This window comes from Urocitellus parryii, chromosome 3 (genome assembly GCF_045843805.1).
Source record: "Urocitellus parryii isolate mUroPar1 chromosome 3, mUroPar1.hap1, whole genome shotgun sequence".
Taxonomy (NCBI): Eukaryota; Metazoa; Chordata; class Mammalia; order Rodentia; family Sciuridae; genus Urocitellus; species Urocitellus parryii.
Window position 1 is genome coordinate 249717 of NC_135533.1, and position 18507 is coordinate 268223.

Here is an 18507-nt window from a genome sequence, read left to right on the forward strand (position 1 = left end):
CTTGCTTAGCATGTCTTTACCACTGGATATTATAGTTTTAATGCAATGTGACAAATTATGCTTACTTTCTTCTGGAATTTTCTTTTAAGTATTTTTGTATACACAGTATCCAAATGTGTATGTCTCAAATTACCTAAGTGGTTTAACTTTTTTTCCACATTTTTAATTGGTGCATTTTAGTTGTGGAATTGTTACATATTCATACATGCATACAATATAACAATATAATTTGGCCAATATAATTCCCATTTCCCCTTTCCCTCCTCACCTACTCACCCCCGTCACTTACCTCTATTCTACTGATCTCCTTTCTATTTTCATGACATTCCCCCAAACTTTCTTTTCCTTTTACCCTCTAACTTCCAAATATTAGAAAAAAACACAGGACCCTTGGCCTTTTGAGTTTGTCTTATTTTACTTAAAATAATGTCTGAAGTTCCACCCATTTTCCCACAAATGACATATAATTTTATTTTTTATGGCTAAATTACAATCCATTGTGTGTATATTGTTAGACCAGGATGCAAGAAAAGACCACTGACTCCAATTAAATTCAAATTAAAGCAAGCTTATTATTTCGACCGGCCGGGCTGCCTTTCCCTCCCAAAACGGCGGGAACAAGACAGCCCCGAGGCTTCTTTGTGGCCCAGTTTTATAGCCCAAAAAGTTACACAAAGGGGGGGGGGGTTACAGATAACAACACTCTGAGGAGCATAACACAAGTTTACATTTTTGTTGGCCCCGGCATCAGAATTTATGGAGATCTTAGAGACTCGGAGAGGGTCATTGTCCGGCCAGGGAAGGCCAGAATTTATGAGGCGTCACTAAGGTTTAGGAAAGGGTTGTTATCTGGTCAGGGAAAACCGGACCTGGGTGAGTTCAGGGCACGGGCAGGCATTCCAATCAGCTATACAACATCAACTAATGGCCAGGCCATACAGACATCCTGATATTTTTACAGAAAACAGAAATGAGTCCTTCATAACTTGTGACAAGATGGCTTCTAATCTAATGAGATAACTAGGCTAGGTATATCAATATATCACATGTTCTTTATCCATTCATCCATTGACAGACACCCAAGCTGGTTCCATAGGTTGGCTATTGTGAACTGTGCTGCTATAAACATGGGTGTGCATGTATCACTGTAGTGTGATGACTCTAATTCTTCAGGATAAACACCAAGGTGAGGTACAGGTAGGTCATATGATAGTTCCATGCCTAGACTTTTGAGGAAACTCCACACTGGTTTCCATAGTGGTTGTATCAATTTACAACCCCACCAACAGTGTAAAAGTGATCCTTTTCTCCACACCGTCTCCAGCATTTATATTGTTTATACTCTTGATGGCTGCCATTCTGACTGGTGTGAGGTGAAATTTCAGTGTAGTTTTGATTTGCATTTCCCTGATTGATAAGGATACTGAACATTTTTTCAATATTTGTTGGCCATTTGTATTTCTTCCTTTGAGAAGTATGTTTAATTTATTTGCTCATTAATTAATTGGGTAATTGTGGGGGGTTACCTTCTTTATATATTCCAGATATTAATGCTCTGCCAGAAAAGTAGCTAGCAAAGATTTTCTTCCTTCTCCCATTTATTAACACTTGGCATTATTTCCTGAGCTTTAGAGGTCCTACTGAGAAAGTCATTGACTGTGGTATTGTTACCTCTGTTGTGACGAGTCCTTGCTTCCCCGATGTTGAAGAATAACACCAAAGAAGCACGCCAAGGCAAGGTCAGAGTAGAGATTAGAAATTTATTAAAGGACAGAAGAAAAGACTTCTCCAGGAGGAAGAAGGGGACCCAAGAGGTGGAATCCAGTTAGCGGGCAAATGTGTTCCCCTTTTTATAGGTTTGGTGAAGGAATGTAGGTTGGAGGGCCCGAGGGGTGGGACACAGGTGGCCAAAAGGGCAGAAAGGACTTTTGGGATGGGCTTATCACTTCTCTAGGATGGGCCATCTCCAAATCTGTTGGGGCTGTTCATTAACACTTCTTTGAGGTGGACTTTGGCCTAGGGCCTTTTTGGAACTTTATTAACATTCCATGAGTTGTCCTGTTTTCCCTGAGTCATTCCCAGCATGGCCTCCATTTTAGATTTCACTGGATATTAGACCCGATTTACCTAACTACACTGACTACCTAACTTTAAATCTGGCTTCAGTATATGCTAATATGTTGTTCCTATACTTTCTTCTAGGGGTTTTGTAGCTTCTTGTCTGATTTCTAGGCCTTTGAACCATTTTGAGTTGATCTTTATCCTATTAAAGTTTATTTTTATAATTATAATTATTAGCCAGGCATGGTGGTGCATGTCTCTTCATCTCAGTGGCTCAGGAGGCCTAGGCAGGAGAATCACATGTTCAATGCCAGCCTCAGCAACTTAGCGAGTCCCTAAGCAACTTAGATCCTTAAAAGTCAGTCGCAAAGGCATCTGAAGGAATATCAAATGTTGACAACTCCACATACTTAAAGAAATCTCTGAATTGGATACAAAAGAGGATGAATTTGGAGGTCCATGTCAAATACATTCTCCAGCAGAATCCCACTGCAAGGTGATGTGTGGGGTTTCCTTTGAGGAGCATAAACAGGACATGAGGCTGAGCGTTGATGTCGAGAAATGTATTCATTTCTTCTGTTTTCCAATTCACTGGAGTGTAAGTTTTCAAAATAGACATGACCCACTGGATTTCTCTGATGTCTATGCTGATGTTGCCGCTGTAGACCGGTGACGAGTTCTTGCTCCCCGATGTTGAAGAATAACACCAAAGAAGCACGCCGAGGCCAGGTCAGAGTAGAGATTAGAAATTTATTAAAGGACAGAAGAAAAGACTTCTCCCGGAGGAAGAAGGGGACCCAGAAGGTGGAATCCAGTTAGCGGGCAATGTGTTCCCCTTTTTATAGGTTTGGTGAAGGAATGTAGGTTGGAGGGCCCGAGGGGTGGGACACAGGTGGACATAATTATCACCTTTTGGGATGGGATTATCACTTCTCTGGGATGGGCTATCTCCAGATCTGTTGGGGCTGTTGGTTAATACTTCTTCCAGGTGGACTTTGGCCTAGGGCCTCTTCGGACTTCATTAACATTCCATGAGTTGTCCTGTTTTTCCTGAGTCATTCCCAGCATGGCCTCCATTTTAGATTTCACTCGGTATTAGACCCAATTTACCTAACTGCACTGACTACCTAACTTTAAATCTGGCTTCACTGATTTCTCCTTTTTCATCTCTAATTTTATTAATTTGGGTCTTCTCTCTTTTTCTTTTGGTTAGTTTGGCTAAGGGAATATCTTGTTTATCTTTTCAAAGAACCAACTCTTTATTTCATTGATCCTTTGTATCTTTTATTCTCAATTTTATTGATTTCAGCTCTGATTTTAAGTATTTCCTTCCTTCATAATTACTTCCTTCCCAATATGGTTTTAGAATTGGTTTGTTCTTCTTTTTTCAAGGGCCTCCAGATGCACCATTAGATTATCCATGTGAGACCTTTCTGGTCTTCCTATGTAGGCTCTCGTAGCTACAAACTTTCCTTGCAGAACTGCCTGCAGAGTGTCCCAGAGGTTATGGCATGTTGTATTACTATTCTTGTTTGATTCTAAGAATTTTTTAACTTCTACTCTGATTTAGTCTATTACCCATTCATCATTCAAAAGAGTATTGTTCAATCTCCATGTGTTTATATAGTTTCTGTAGGGGTTTTTTTGGTGTTGATTTCTAATTTTATTCCATTTTGATCTGATAAGATGCAAGAAAGTTTATCGAATTTTTTGTACTTGGTGAGAGTTGCTTTGTGGCCTAAAATATGGTCTCTGTTGGAAGTTTCATGCTGCTGAGAAGAAAGTATATTCAGCCGTTGTTAGATGAAATATTCTATAGATGTCTCCTAAGTTCTTTTGACTTGTAACATTTTTAGGTCCAAAGAATGTTTGCTGAGTTTATGTATGGATGACTTATAAGTTGGCAGGAAATTTATGTATTTTTGTCCTCGGGTCTTTCTGAAGCTTTACTTTGAGCAGTGTCTCTTGTACCTAATTAATAAGCAGTTTAGCTTTATACAGTGCTAGATTGCTTTTCAAAACATGAGCATTGCTAGAAACGTACAAACTTTCCCATTTCACTAATAACATTTCTTCATGTTGATTTATATTACTTAGTGTAGAGAATCATTAATGATAATGAAGCCAGATTTAAAGTTAGGTAGTCAGTGTAGTTAGGTAAATCGGGTCTAATATCGAGTGAAATCTAAAATGGAGGCCATGCTGGGAATGACTCAGGGAAAACAGGACAACTCATGGAATGTTAATGAAGTCCTGAAGAGGTCCTAGGCCAAAGTCCACCTGGAAGAAGTATTAATGAATGGCCCCCAGCAGATTTGAAGATAGCCCATCACAAAGGAGTGATAATGAAGTCCTTCCTGCTCAGACCACTTCTTTGGCCCACCAGTGTCCCACCCCTCGGGCCTTCCAACCTACATTCCATCACTGAAAGAACTATAAGAAGGGGAGACAACTGCACTTCCACGGATTCCACCTTCTGGGTCCCCTTCTTCCTCCGGGAGAAGTCTTTTCTTCTGTCCCTTAATAAATTTGTAATCTCTACTCTGACCTTGCCTCGGCGTGCTTCTTTGGTGTTATTCTTCAACATCGGGGAAGCAAGGACTCGTCACCGGCCAACAGCGGTAACATATTGGAGGTCCCATACCGGGATTCTACACCGAGGTAAGTACACGCACCCCATGTCTGTTTGAGGTGCATCTTTCTCTTTCTTTCTGGAGGATAAGGTGGGCACCCGACGGCTACTTAAACACAATTAGTGCAGCCGCCACTCTTCAAGACTCGGGTGAGAGGTTTCTCGGCCTAGGCAGCTCTCAATCACCTGTTTGGTACAGAGCAGGCATGTTGGGTTCTGCCAAAGCCGTTTCCAACTTTTCTGTCTGGGCCTGGAGAGCAATTGGCGTGAGTACACAGTGTCCGGAATCCTGATCTGCCTCGGATGCGTGGAGGTGGAGGAAGGAGTTTGGAACAACTGCGGAATCCCGGTCTGGGCTACTCTCAGACGTTTCCAAAGGTTCCTTTCTCTTGAGCCCCCTTTCGACAGCCCCCAGGGGTATCTAGGGTGATCAGTAGATGAATGGCACTGAGGGAAAGCCCCAATCACATTTGCCTCCGTATGGGCCATGCAACACTCCCAACCCCGCATCCAATCCCTCCTGGATGTTCCCCTTCCTTCATAGGTCAGAAATGTTAGCAATTCAGGTTGTAGGACTGAGAGAAAGGCATGGGATAATTAGTAAGATCTGCCCAGGTTCCCTAAGGTGCATAGATAACTTTCAATAGTCTGTTTTACCGCCCAATGTTTAAAATGTGCTGTGTTCCTTAAGCTGCTAAGAGAAGCATGTTTAGAATCAACTCCTCCAGTAATCTGCTAGTCTACCGAGCAAAGGCAACAAAAAGTGCACGATTTTCTTTTTCTGTGAGTTTTAGTGGCCGGGAGGAAAGCAGTAAGGCCCTTAAGTCTGAATCCTCCCAGGGTCTCTGGCACAGGGCAAACTGAGACCCTAGCACTTTGCTAAAGGGGACCAGAAACCCCTTGGCAAAAGCAAGGTGAGAGACGGGTTTTCTGGACCGTTTAGGAAGCTCAAGGTTAGGGAGACGTCCCTAATGAGAACAGTTTTCTCTGGTGCAGCGTGGGCGCCTGAGTCCTGTTTTCTTCTCACTCAGACGGGAGCTTCTCTCTCTCCAATACGCCAGGTGCACCACTAGCCTGCGTATTGAAAAATTGGGATAAATTTGACCCTCAAACGCTCAAGAAAAAGCACCTCATTTTCTTGGCCTGGCCTCAATACAAACCTGGCCACCAGAGGAAAATATCAATTTTACAAAAAGGAGATGGTGTGAGGTACTGTATGTTCAGATTTTCTTTGCTCTAAGGGAAAATCCTAAATTATGCCAACAGTGTAAAGTAGACTTAGCTATGATATCTGCCATAAAGAGAAAAAATCTTGGACTCAATGAGGAAAAAGAATCAAGAGAAAAATTTGGGCCGATCAAAGTACATACTCCCTTCCTCCTTCAAGACCTAAGGCAGATTAAAAACTGACTCTACTGGGAGGTTAAGAGATATGCCAGATTGCCTGGGATTGAATCTATCCAAAGGAGCTAATCTTGCAAGTGAAAGGGAAACTGAGGAATTCCCAGCAGCTGCCAAAGCCATTTTCGCTTTGGGGAAATTTCCTCATAATTTCCCTGCACTGTAAGGATTACTCCACCCAAATGCAGTAAAGTCAGTCACACTGAGACCCTTGATTTTACACCTATAGTTGCCCCTATGTGAGAACATCTGGTCCACTCATGGGAAATCTAAGGTGCCACTGATAGGAGTCATAATTAAATGGAAGTTCAAAACCTGGAGAGATTTTTTCTTATCTGGTCTGTTTTAAAGGTTATTATAGATTGTTTCTTGGGGATAATCTAGGCTAAATGTGTGTCTAAAAGACGTTTCATTGTAACATCTGGTATCTAAATGAGTTTGAAGCATTGCATAATCTTGCAGTTAAAAGTTAGGGTTAGGTAATTGTTTAGTTTATGATTTCAGATAATTCATGCCAGAGAACTTAAATACTTAGGATAGAAAATTAAAATAACTCTACTTCCAAGTTGGCAAGTAACTCCCAATCATTCAGTTTTATTTTTTCATCAATTTTTGAACTGGGTAGCCTAAGGAGATTTCACTAGGTATACAGTGCATTGATTTGGGCAAGGATCGTAAATTATGATTTGGTATCTGTTTCTCTGTGTGTAAGATTTAGGAAAAAGTGTTGAATTAAAACGTTGGTCTGGCTTATTGAAATGACATTAATTAGCAACAGTCTTGGGAATTTTCAAAGCTTAATTTTGATATACATGGTAGTGTGTGGTTCTCTTTTAAAATTTTTCAGGTGATTTAATGTAACTTAATACTACTTTCGGAACTTCAGAACAAAGAAAGTAGCTTAATGATCCCGAAGGAACTTCTTCTGATGGTGTCTTTTATATTATCAAGAAAGATCCTATTTTCAGTTTTGTGTGAGCAAGTTTTTCTAGTGTAGGAAGATATAAAGATGAAATTTTGTAAATGGTATCTTAAACTTTAAAAAAAAAATTTGTGACTTATAGTTAAAATGCCTTAGGCATGAAGTTTCTGCTCAGAATTCTGGTTTTCCCAGTTCCTTCCAGACCTCAGCCAGGACTTCTAGAGCACTCAGTAGGAGACAGATTTGAGGCCCAAGAAAAAAAAAAGTGTAAAAGTGTCTTTTTATGGGAACTCAAACTAGATAAAACCAAAGAGTAAATTGTATGGCATTTACTAATTACTGGCCGGTCAATTTTTTCTAGGACTTTTGCCTTTTCTTAGATTCTATGTTTTTTTTTGAGCTCATGATTTTGTTCCTACAGACAAGTTAATGTTTTTCTGATAAGTTCTATTTTTGATCAACTGGATTTTTTTAAAACATTGCAATGAGATTTCACCTGAGATAGCTGCAAGGCCTTTTGTGTTATGTGTTACACTTGTATTATGTGTTGTATGTCGGTATGTCTGTATGTGTGTATGTCCATATATCATGCAGTGATTGACAGACAAATGACAGATGAGGAGCGCTCATGAAAAATTAAAAATGGATCCAAATATCTTTGATTCACGTGATTCAAATGGCTCAATTTAAATTTGGTAAATAGATAAAAAAGGAGGTCTTAAATTAAGCTTATAAGTTTTTCTAGGTGTTCAAAAAGGCCCTAATAAAATGTTGATCTATGAAATAATCTGCTTAGATTCAAAGGTATACAGGTATTGTTTCAAAATGTGAACAGAAGGAGGTTAACAGATAAAAAGAGAAACTAGAAGGTTCTAGGTATGGATTTAATAGAGGGAAAGTGTGTTTCTGGATAAGAGTCTATATGATTAAGTAATTAAGAGGGTTTAAGTAAGTGATATAAAGAAGGTCTGTGCAAGTTGTAAGTTTTTGAGCAAGTAATCTTAAAGAAATTAAACAGCTGGTTAAACAAGTGCTATTATTTTAGAGAATTGTGCTATGTTATTTCTTTAAAAGCTAAACTTGGTTAATATAAAAGCATCAATGTAATTGGTGCCATTAATGTGTTCATATCTTCCAGGTATACAAGTCTGTAAGGTAGAAGCTTTAGAAAGAGCATTATATCAAACTGGTGTTCTAAAATTGTATGGTAATTTTAGGCTTAAAAGAAAAACATGTTGGAAGTTTATTTATATAATTTGTGTTCTATAACTGTACTTATTATCAATAAATTATGTAAAGTTCCATGTTACTTTTTACACTGAGATACAATTTAAATGTATTTTAAGTTAGTGAGAGCCTAATCTATGTAAAGGTTTTATTGCAAAACAAAAGTACTTTGCTACTTCTCTACAAAAGGTTAAAAGCTTTCAGCCTTTTTTAAATTCATGTTTTAGATGTGATATTATGTTGTGTTAGCTAATATTCATGTAAATTTGAGCAACAATTTATGTAGGCTTTGTAAAATGATGTCTAAAAAGCAAAGATCAGCTTCAGAACTATAGTATTTAAGATTTATGAAGAGCCCCGCCTTACTTGAGATAAGGCTCTATGTCCCATCTCACTGCATGTGAAAGTGACTATGAAAGAAGTAGGCCAGATTTCAGTACATTTAAGGTTGTGTCCAAAAGTTGGTTTTTGTCATGATTGCCAGGACCTCAAACAGGGGATTATAATGTATAACTCTGCTAGAATTCAAGGTAGCTATTACGTAAACTAAATATGTTTTTATCCTTGTTAGTTTTGTTTTGTAGTTTGCTTTTAGATGGTCTAAGGATTGCCTGTTAATGTTTTAAAGAGGTACTGCTCTAAGAACTCACAACCTGGGTTAATTTAAGATAATGAGTTATCACCTACAGGAGAGAGATAGACATTAAAGCCCAGTACTCTTAGTATAAGGCTGTTGAAACTTATTTGCTGGATGTTTAAGATTAAGTTTTAAAATTAAAGTTAAATTAAAGGGCCAAGAAAACCAATATTTGGCTCTTGCCCTCTGAGTCAGTCTGAATCAGGGGATAGGGGACTTCTCCAAAGGGCTCTGCAACTCTAGGCCACATAACCTCCTGATCAGGGAGATTAATGAGACCAGTGGAGGACAGAAAGCCAATCAGTACATTTGCTGTGAAGAGGAGGGTCATCAAAAAGGGAGACATCCCTGATGCTTCCAAGGGAAGCCACGTGGTCAAACAAGGCCTGGACCCATCCTAGCGCAAATGGCACTAGCAGAACTGAGAAGCTGCTGTGAAGTTCCCGAGGACTCCCAGGGTAATTCAGCTGACTGTTAACAATAGATGGAAACAAAGTCAGTTTGACTTGCTTCATCTTAAACACTTAGCAAAGACAGTCAAAGCCAAAACACAGCTATTCCTGGGCATTTTAAATGATACTAATAGTTAAATGTAACTTCCAAGAATAAGTAAACTGGAGGCTGCAAAAGAGATTCTTAGGTAGGAATGCCTGATAACTATCAAAAGAAACTGCCAGAGTAGTTTTAGTTTAAGGCCCACAGATATTCCTAACCTACACAGGTAGGCTTGGTGTTTGCTAGTATGAGTATCCAGCCCTAAGTAACAGAATTAAAGATTTCTCTATTAGACACAGAGGTCATACTAGTAAAAGGATTTTGCAGGATCAGATGACATTAAATTATTAAACTGTACCTTAAGGAAAAAGGACATCTGTAACCCTAAAAGTTAAATGTTGTGTTTACATCGCTGACATTTCTGGTAATGTGACAAATATCCTTAAAGATTTACATGCTCAGATAGAAGCCATGTCCTCAGCAACATTGTCACGGAAACAATATCTTAGCTTCTGGTTCTTAGTACTTCCTGGTGGTAAACATTGTTAGTCTTTGTCTTTGCCTTCATACTCATTGGCATATTCCTGTGCTATGGCATTTATTGCTGCATCAGTATGGTTCCAGTACTAATGAATTCTTGTTTCTCTTATAGACCACCCATCACTCAAATGGCCCTCCAGCCTATCATGGACCACTCGATAGACCCGATTTTTAAAGGGGACTCCAAACAGCTTGCCCCACACACCGTCCCTTTTCAGCCTGAAGAAGCCAGAAAGATCTTCTTCGCCCCCTTTCCTTACAGCAGTAAGGAGTTCCCAAATTAGAGGGGGGAATGAAGCCAGATTTAAAGTTAGGTAGTCAGTGTAGTTAGGTAAATCGGGTCTAATATCGAGTGAAATCTAAAATGGAGGCCATGCTGGGAATGACTCAGTGAAAACACAGAGGACAATTCATGGAATGTTAATGAAGTCCTGAAGAGGCCCTAGGCCAAAGTCCACCTGGAAGAAGTATTAATGAATAGCCCCCAGCAGATTTGAAGATAGCCCATCACAAAGAAGTGATAATGAAGTCCTTTCTGCTCAGACCACTTCTTTGGCCCACCAGTGTCCCACCCCTCGGGCCTTCCAACCTACATTCCATCACTGAAAGAACTATAAAAAGGGGAGACAACTGCACTTCCACGGATTCCACCTTCTGGGTCCCCTTCTTCCTCCAGGAGAAGTCTTTTCTTCTGTCCCTTAATAAATTTGTAATCTCTACTCTGACCTTGCCTCGGCGTGCTTCTTTGGTGTTATTCTTCAACATCGGGGAAGCAAGGACTCATCACCGGCCAACAGTGGTAACACTAACTTTTAGTTGTTCTGAGCTGTGTTTCTTCATTCTTCCTGAGGAGGAATGTCAGCATGAGATTCTAGCTAGGGGATGCTTTAGTTTTTACCGTAGGCAGAAGAACCATTCTTATGTGTCTGGGAAGACCCCTGTCTCTAGGAAGTCCACAGCCTGAGGAATCTGTAGGGACGATGGTGGATAACCTTGGGTCCCACTGTTCCCACTGTTGACCAGTGACAGTCCTTGCTTCCCCGAATGCTGAAGTATGACACCAGAGGAGCATGCTGAGCAAGTGTAGAGTGGACAGTGGAAGCTTTATTAAAGGACAGCAGAAAGCCTTCTCCCCAGAGGAAGAAGAGGACCCAAAGGGGCGGTCCGTGGAAGGGGGAGGCCTTCCCTCTCTTACAGCTAAGGTCTTCTGTTAGTCCCCCCACACTCCTGTCTTTTGTTCCCCATTATCTTGCAGTGATAGAATGCAGGTGGGAAGGCCCACAGGTGGGAGAGGTGGGCTGGAGGGGTCATCTGGGCAGGAAGGGCCTGGGGCAGCTTCTGATTAGCACCTCCCTGTTTGCTGGGATCTGCTTCATTAACAGTTCCTTAGGATGGGCTCCAGGCCTTGGGGACATTAACATTTCAATTCCCCAGGTGCTGCTCTGCTTTCCTGGACTCCATTCTCCACAATGGCCTCCATTTTCTTTATTTTATTTGATATTAGACCCCATTTACCTAACTACACTAACTACCTATCTTTGAATCTGGCTTCACCACTTTGACTAGAATAATCCTGGTTTGAACCTGTGCTACTGTGTTATAATTATTTCCCTTTTTATCCCCACAAGTGTCCATTTGGGTGATAAATCACACAATGTTATCCATGATGGATGAGGTACATACAACCCCTTGCTGGATTTGGGGAGTGACTCCCATTCATAGTGCCCAACATCAGTGCCCCATAGTGGAACGCAGGTGATGGTTAAGTGGCTATGCCTTTCATGAGTAACCCAACTACCATGCTTCTGACTACCAATGCCAATGTTGATGCCATGTGCCTCTGGGGTGATGGGTTATACCCTTCATGAACAACCTAATCTCCATCTTTCTGATTGGCAAAATTTTTAAATATTTGAGATTATAGACTTTTCTCAATTAAGTTTATCATCTATTATTTTTCTAATCTTATAGCTTTATTTCAAAATCTACTACATTTTATTCTGCAAATTTGGTTTTTTGTTTTAATTCCTGTGTATCTGAACATAGTTTCATTCTTTATGGTGATAACTTTCATTTCTTCAATAGTCTGAAGAAATTCTCCATAAATGGAAAGACTCTGTTATTTTAGAGGTTTTATATGTATTTTTCACACAATTCAGTACATTCTATATCAATATGGGTCTAAATTAAATCATTTCCATGCTGATGTTTAATATTTATTAGATTTCACTGCAAGTAGACACTAGCCACACTGGCCCATGGTCATCTCCAGCTATGGCCTAAAATAGGAATGAAGGTGCCTATCCACAGCCCACCCAGTGGACACATGTGGGTTTGCCCCCCAGAATGGCTACCTTCCCCTCTGGCGGGGTCAACAGAGCCCAGTGACCTGCTTCTGAGCCACTCCCAGCTTGTTGTCACCCTGGGCAGACAGGGCCTTCGCAACAGTGCACTTACAGCAAGTTTTGCCCTTTATCTTTCTGGAATTTTCCATAACATTTTAGGATCAAGCAGAAAATGGGCACTGATAGGGAACACCCAGACATGAGTGGTAGGAACATGAGGTTAAAGGAATAATTCTATAAACTGATCCCCCATATGCTTGCTTTTAAAAAGCAATAAAATTAAAAAGCGAAAACTTAAGTGCAGCCCACCTGGCATAAGTCACCAGCGTGTGTCAGGTTCCTCAGCATCTGTCCTGTTGTGCATCCAGTAATGCTGACAAGAAGAGCACATGCTACCCTGAGGGGGGCGGGGGACTTTGGTGAGCCTCACACAGACTAGATCCCAGAACTCAGGGAGACAATGACCACAAAATCTGTAGGAACAGGCTCAATTAGAACTGGTCAGCACAGAGTGGCCATGTGCAGTGTGAGCTCAAAAGTCTGATGTTACACCGGCGCTGTGAGTCAGAAGTCCAGAGGCAGAACTGGCAGGACCACGGAAACCTCCCTGGGACTCTAATAAAACTGGAAGGCAGGACAGGCACCCTGTCCTTCTTTTTGATACCGCTGTTGACCGGTGATGAGTTCTTGCTTCCCTGATGTTGAAGAATAACACCAAAGAAGCACGCCGAGGCCAGGTCAGAGCAGAAATTAGAAGTTTATTAAAGGACAGCAGAAAAGACTTCTCCCGGAGGAAGAAGGGGACCCAGGAGGTGGAATCCGTGGAAGTGCGGTTGTCTCCCCTTTTTATAGTTCAGTGATGGAATGTAGGTTGGAAGGCCCGAGGGGTGGGACACAGGTGGGCCAAAGAAGTAGTCTGGTCAGGAAGGACTTCATTATCACTTCTTTGTGATGGGCTATCTTCAAATCTGCTGGGGGCTATTCATTAATACTTCTTCCAGGTGGACTTTGGCCTAGGACCTCTTCAGGACTTCATTAACATTCCATGAGTTGTCCTGTTTTCCCTGAGTCATTCCCAGCATGGCCTCCATTTTAGATTTCACTCGATATTAGACCCGATTTACCTAACTACACTGACTACCTAACTTTAAATCTGGCTTCATTTTCTGAGAGGTCCTTCTCTCTCTCTCTCTCTCTCTCTCTCTCTCTCTCTCTCTCTCTCTCTCTCTCTCATCCCCTGTTCCTTTTCCCTGTCACTTCTAACAGACTCAGGCCTGCTGCTCTGAAGTACTTCTGGTGTGATGACGAGAACTGGTGGGAAATAACTGCAGTGGCTGCCTCTGCTGCCTGTGGCCCTCCTCTGTGACAGGAATCCCCTGCAGTTCCCTGAATTTCCGTTTCCTGGAAGATGCCAAGGCACTTGCCTGTAGAAGGGGGGGAGGTTCATTTTCCTCGGGAGGGAAGCAGAGCTGAGGCATTGATGAAGGTCAGTTGAAGCCTCACTGTAAACAGTGAAAACTACCAAGATGGCAACCTCTGCTGGCCTTTAACCTCACTCAGCTGCTGTGCTTTGTCATGTGCTAATTTGGGAAAAACATGTACCAGCAGCACCAGAACCTGGGTTTCAGTCCCATCTCTGGAGCTGAGCTCGGTTTTTAGAAAAGCCATACACAGAGAGAAGGCAGGGTGCTGGGGCCCCAGCTGTTTTACCCCATCCCCAACAGCATCTCAAGACAGAGTTTGCAAACCAGTCATGTTTTTACTTTACCTTCTGTCTTTAAACAATGATTTGGGAGAATGATTTTATCCTGTTTCACTTTGGTTTTGAACACATAGCTAACAGATTCTCCAGCCCACTACTTCTCCATGAGGACTTTCCAGGTCCACTCGGCTGCATGATGACAAAGCAGGGCAGAGGTTCAGCCCTGAAGACTCAGTCCTGAGTTCCCTGCAGCACCTGGCCACAGAGCTCAGCCACAAACACAGCCACCAAGCTAGGCCGCTTGGACCCAGCAAACACACCAAACGCAGGGCTGGAAAGTGCTACTGGGTGGTGGAGGCTGGCCTCCATCTCGGGGTCACCATTAACTGATGTGTTTCGGCTGCAGTTACAAACTTACTCTGTTTTTTGGTTGTGTTTTACTTTTGTTGTACATGTTTTTCTTAGCTTCATTAAGAGATAGACAGTCACAAACTGCCATTCACAGCCAACACCACCATTGTCTGAGTGCTGTAAACAGTGAAAACTACCAAGATGGCAACCTCCGCTGGCCTTCCACCTCACTCAGCTGCTGTGCTTTGTCATGTGCACTGCTAACTGTTGACATTTGGTACATTCCCAGCCAGCTGGGAAAAGCCAGCCAAGACCCTGCTCAACACAGACACAATCACATCTGAGGGCTGACTGGCCTCCCAGCAGGTTCATCCAACTGGAAGAAAGAGCAACAATAAGAAGAGGGATCTATACCCCTGGCTTGCACACCGGGAACCGGCTGTTACTGAGTGGACTCCAAGCACAGCTATAGACGTTCTGGGAAATGACTTCTCTATACAGACACCTTGGGAATCAAGGAGGAAGTGTATACAGCAAAAGCACAGAGCAAGGTAGAGAAATGAGGGCAACTTGGAGGTGGGCAATAGGGTAGCTTCCTGGCTCTGGGAGTGGGTGGCAATGCTGGTTCAGAGGGAAGGTGGGTACTGATACTTGCTCTGAGGAAATCCCAACCCAGGGCCCAAAGGAACTCCTGGAAATAGTCCTTCCTGTGGCAGATAACAGCAAGGGTCTGGACACCTGAGCTCCTTTTGCAGGGCCTGGAGGTCAAGCAAGTCCTACTTTAATCTCCTACATGCCCTGCTCAGGTCACCTGCTGCAGCACAGGACAGGGAGGTTCCTTGCACCTTTCCTTCCTGCTTAGGGTCCTGGAGCAGACTAGTTGCTCTAGGTGGCACCTGGGGCAGAAGGTCTAGAACTGTGCTGCACCCCAGCACCTGGAGCTTGGCACCATGAGAAGGGGCCAGGAATGCAGGAGGTGGGCAGGGGAAGACAGGATGGGGCCAGCCCCAGGGTGGCAGAGCTGCCTGAGCCTCAGAGGAAGGGAGCTGCAGGGCTACCTTTCAGTGGCCCCTGCAGACACACCTGAGTCTCTGCTCCTACCCTCCTGAGGCTTCAGGTCAGGTGGTCAGGTGTGCAAAGTCGGAAGGCACCAGCTGTGCCGCACTGATGAAGGTCAGCTGAAGCCTCGCACACCACCACATGAGTGAGGAGACGGGCGGCAACGCTGCACACTGGTGAGGTGCCCAGGGCCAGACGTCACCCTCGGTCCTGGGCACTGTCGACTTCCATCAGGCACCAGCAGCAAGGGAGAGGGAGGGGCAGAGCTCCCACCACCCTGCCAGGGCACTTGCCCAGCAGCAGGCAGACTAGTTGCTTTAGGTGTCACCCTCCTCTGGATCTTGAGGGTCCCCCAAAGGCCAGCTGTGGGATGCTGGGTCCCCAGGGTGGCAGGATCTTCAGGAGGTGGGGCCTGGAGGGAGTCTTCAGGCTACTGAGGTCTCGGCCCCCTTCTTCTCTTTTGCTCCCTGGTGGGGAAGTGGGCTTCCTCCACCACGTGCTCCCGCCACAACTTAATTCCAGCCGGGAGCCCAAGGCCACAGAGCCGACTCAGAACTGGAAACCAGAGAGGTCCTTTGCTTTGGGTTTGACTGCCCTGCCATGTTCCCACAGAGGGAGGGTGCACGTGAGAAAGCCTAAAATGGCCCTGCACTGGGCAATGCCCTTGGCCGGCACAAGCCCACAGACGTCTCTGCTCTGGGGTGAGGCTGAACTGATGGCAGCAACCACTTCCTGGGGAGAGGCCTCAAGTGGGCTCTGCACTCTCCGACTAAGAGGGTGCATGTTTTGGGGAACCTGTGTAGAACCAAGCTCTGCTGTGCTGACCAGTAAGTCCATATGGATAGCAGCAGCCTCAAGCCCTTCCCCAAACAAGTCACAGCACCATCTTAATGCTCATGAGAGGCTGACTCATGCCACCACGATGGATTTCAACAGCCTTAAAGATGCTGGAAATTGTGAACACAGCCCTGGGGGAGTCTGTGGCCCTGGAGCTTCGCCCCCTCAGGACATGGTCCAGGCTTGGACTCCCTGCTCCACACTGGGTGGTTCCAAAGAACCCAACACACATGTGAAATCTACTCTGTTGATATCTTTTGGGGGGGTTCCAATCCAAAGCTTGATGGAAAGAATAAATATTTTTATTAAGTGCAATTAAAGTATTAATGCCAGGGTCATCTTACTATCCAAGGCACTCCACAGCCTATGCGAGATGCCAAAAGAGCTATCTGTGTGTCGAAGAGAAGGAAAATTAAGCTTTAGGAATAAACAGATTATAACCATCTTTGTTTATGCGTGGATCTTGTCTCTTGGAATATGAGCTAAGTATGAACAGAAGCCAGGCGTACAGTCCCCTCTGTGCACATGGCTTCTCCTCCGACCTTCTCCAGAAATGCCATCTGCAGGTTGTCTTAGGGTGCCCGCTCCACAGGGCACGGTGCAGTGGTGAGGGGCACATCTTGGAGCCAGACCGATGAATTCAAGCAGATACTTACTGAGTCCCTGGATGCCGTCACTGCAGACAGGATGGTGAAGGAGAGCGGTGAGTCTTCCCCCTGCTGAGGCTGGTTCTGGTGAAGACAACACGGAGAAATCAACTCCTGGTGGAATTTCAAAGAGGAATAGTGCCCTGAAGAAAGCAGAGCCCAGTGGGAGAAGGGCCACCTGAGGTCACAGGAGACAGGACGGGGAGCAGCCTGTGCAGGGAGGCCTGGAGGTGAAAACAGCAGGTGGAGGCTGAGAGGGAGGAGGCAAGATTTCTCCAAGGCACATGGAGACCCTGAGAAGCTTCAGACTTCAGGAGGCCCCAGGGGCTGTACAGCAGGAAGGATGGGGTGAGAGAGGAGCAGCCACTGCAGAGACAGGCAGAGCTGAAAGCAGCAAGGGGCTGCCCCATCCCGAAGCCTCTGGATCCAGCCATTGCTGGGCCCTGGGCTGAGCAAGGAGAGGGACCCTCATGCCTGGCTTCAGCCTGTGGGCCTAGGCTCCGCCACCAAGCAAAGCCAAGAAGTTGGTGGTGGGAGGGCACAGGGACAGTCACGCAGGAGCAGAGTCAAGAGCAGTGGATCCACGGCTGCAGATAGGCACGAACAGGCCAGCCACCAGGACAGGACTGAGGCCAGGTCCTTGGCTTCTGATCAATCTGTGGCTGGATATCAAGGTTCTTGATGGACCGCTCCACTTTTTCAATGAAACCAGGTCACTGGAGCGAGACTCCAGGATGAAAAACAGATAGAATAGAGGAAAGGATGGGACAGAATCTGCGGAGTAGAGGCTCTGGCTTTGTGGTGTGGAGGCAGGAAGCCCGGGTTCCCAGGCAGCCCAAGATTGATCTCAGGGCAGAGTCGGGAGGTCACGGCATTTCTAGCAACCGCATTAGATTCTGAGGACAAGCAGGGGTGGGGTGGGTTGTAGTATATCCAAGGGGCCAGGCAGGGGATCTCTCCCAGATCCTGGGCAGGCCCAGGGAGGACACCTCCTGTGGGGAACAGAGACTGAGCACCTGGGGCAGACCCAGACCTTGAAGGAAAGGTGGCAGAGCTTGGGCTCCCTGCCAAGGACCCTTAGAGCAACTCCTCCACAAAAGAGGTGAAAGAGGAAGACTGCAGCTGGAGTGAGGGTATGAACGTCTGATTTAAGAGGGGCAGGTGTCAACCCAGAAGCCTGGGTCACTCTCCTGGGTATGCAGAAGACCCCTGAAAATGGCTCCATTTTCAAATGTGTAATTTTAACCAGAGGTCAGAAGGCATACAAAGCAACAGGAAAACATGGCCCATACAAAGGAACAAAATAAATCATGAGAACCCACCCATGAAGAAACATAGGGTGGTACTTTCTAGATAAAGACTTTCAAACAAGAGCCTTAAATATGCTTGAAAAATTAAAGGAGAAGAGAAGAAAAAGACAGAAAGGGACAGACATCATTTTGAAAAAAAATATCTGCCAAAAATGTCCCAGGTGTGAGGAAAGACATGAACATACAAATCCAAGAAGCTCACCGAAAACCCAGCAGGATAAACCTAAAGAGACCTACACTAAGGCACCTTATAATCAAAATGTCAAAAGCCAAAGACAATCTTGAAAGAAATAAGGAAAAGCAACTTGTGTACAAATGATACTTGATAGGATTATCAGTGA